Genomic DNA, 2239 nt, shown 5'->3' with positions numbered 1-2239 from the left:
CTCCGCGTCGCCAGCGGGAAGCCAGCTCCAAAACAACAAAATAAGGGAGCAAGAGCGAGCGAGACAGAGAGAGACTATTCCGGGAGGTGGAGTCCCGAAGAAGGAGGGGATAGCTGGGGAGGTGAGGGGTGGGGAGAGGAGGGAGGAAAAGCAGGCTGGGGAACTGACCAAACTCCAACACACTTCCGCGCGTCAGGGCTGGGCCGGACCACGCGGCTCCGCCCTCCTGGGAGCCAGGGGTGCCACTGCTGGTGTCCCGCCTTCTGTCCTGCTGGTGCGCGCCCGGACTCGCTCGGGTTCAGTCCAGGAGAACGGGATCGGGGGAGTCCGTCCAGGGATCCGGAGCTGCGCGCCTCCGCCGGCCCAGCCGCGGACGCGGGGTGACACCTTTCGCCCGGGGTAGGAGCGCCGCGCGAGGGAACTCGCTAGCCACCGCCGCCGACTTGCCTCGGGGGCTCGGTCACACTCCAGCCTTTTCTTGACGCAAGTCGGGAAAACTCCGAAAGTTTGCAGTGCAGAGAGTAGGGTGGCAAAGAGAGCGCCAAAGGCAGAGAGAAGTAGAGAAGCCCGTCTGCTGCTGGGAAGCAAAGCTGCGGCGTCAGCTTCCCAGCCTCCACATTCCTCTCGCTTGCTCTGATGGGTCTGGACGCTAGCACAGCTCCGGGATTGTTCTTTAAGAGAATCAGCAACAACCTGCAGGACTCTGGTGTCTGTCAAGCAATACCAGCTGCTGAGGGGCCCAGCTCCCTAGCCAGATAGAGCTGGGCAGCTTGCTGGGGCCGGGGTGCGGGTAGGGGAGAGACAAGACCGTATTTCTACAGTGACAAGGAACAAACCTAGGCACAGCCGGGTTCCGTGCTGCTTTGTCCAACAGCAGGAACTGGATGTACCAGCAACAACAAGGGGGGTCTGGCAGATAGGCTTCCGGGAGAGAGGGAGGAGGGAGGGAGGGTTTGATCCTCTCTCAGTTTATGCAAAGCGCCCCAAACATTGGTTTGGCCACGTATTATGCTGGTTCATTGGAGAGAACAGCACAACAGTTGGATTCTTGCTATGTCCCTCTGATTTTTAATTCATCCATTCCGTCTGCTTCACTAACAAAGGTGCCAAGTCCCTGGACCACAAAGATGAAAAAGACCTTGTCCTTACCTTCCAGAAATTCAGAGGTGTCCTGACATGTAAACAGATGTTCCTGTACTAGTGAGACCAATGCCAAGAAAATTGTATAGGAGGGCACTTACTTCAGCCTGAGTGGAACAGGAATCAAGGGCTTCTTCTTACTCTTGGAGGAGGTGTCAGAGCTAAGGCAAAGGTTTTAGAGAGCACCCATTTTCACTTAGTCCTGGAGCCTTGTTTACTCCTTCTAACTAGAGCTTCCTACCTCCCCATTCTTTTTGCTTATTGCAGATTAACAAGATAGTGTTGCTAGACTGTGACCTTTGGCTGTTTCGAAGGACATGGTTCCCAGACCTGTGGCTCCAAAACCCAATTTCATTTGTGCAATCAGTGGATCTGCTTTGCTAAGAAGATTAATATACAACCTGCCCTGGTGATGCACTTGGGAGGCTGCAGCAGGAAGATCTTGAGTTTGAGACCATCATAATGAGTGAAAGGCCAGCCTGGAATACAAGATCCTGCCTAAAAATAAAAATAAATTGGGAAGGGGTTGGAGGATGGCTCAGCAGGTAAGAGCTCTTACAGACTTTGCAGAGAACCTGGGTTCTATTTCCAGCACCCATGCAGGGGGCTCACAACTTTCTAAACTCCAGTTCTGGGGGATCCAATGCCCTCTTCTGGCCTCAAAAGTCTTCTGCACACACATGGTACACATAAGCTCACATACATACATATACATATAAAAATAAATAAATTAAAAAAATAAATAAATGGAAATTGAAGCAGGAGAACTTCCAGGAGTTTGAGGCCAGCCTGTGCTAGTGTGAGACCCTGTTTCAAAAAAAGTTCCAGGCATGGTAGGGCATGCCCATAGTCCTAGTACTTGGGAGGTAGAAGATCAAGAATTTGAGGTTATCCTTGACTACATGTGGATTGGAGACCAGCCTGGACTACACTGTCTAAAAAATAATAATTTTAAAAACTAAGTGTAATGATAAATTCCTGTGATCTAAGCACTCAAAGACAGAGACAGGAGGAATACTGGAAGTTCTAGATCCATCTTGTCTACATAACAAGTTCTGGGCCAGCCAGCACTACATTGCAAGACCGTGTCTCAAAAAAA

The 2239-nt window shown here is 51.3% G+C and overlaps 1 long non-coding RNA gene across 1 annotated transcript in view; it reads left to right on the top strand.

Annotated features, from left to right (window-relative positions):
* Positions 1–157: 157 nt before the first annotated feature.
* LOC103743535 overlaps positions 158–2239 on the top strand; it is a 2915-nt gene continuing 833 nt past the window's right edge. Inside the window, exons 1-2 of the long non-coding RNA XR_607667.3 lie at positions 158–399; positions 1408–1685. This is a non-coding gene — a long non-coding RNA (uncharacterized LOC103743535). The remainder of the gene's footprint in view (positions 400–1407; positions 1686–2239) is intronic.

This window comes from Nannospalax galili, unplaced genomic scaffold (genome assembly GCF_000622305.1).
Source record: "Nannospalax galili isolate Female #2095 unplaced genomic scaffold, S.galili_v1.0 scaffold1622, whole genome shotgun sequence".
NCBI classification, from domain to species: Eukaryota; Metazoa; Chordata; class Mammalia; order Rodentia; family Spalacidae; genus Nannospalax; species Nannospalax galili.
Note: the sequence above shows the minus strand (reverse complement) of the source record. Positions and strands in the feature narration are given on the sequence as shown.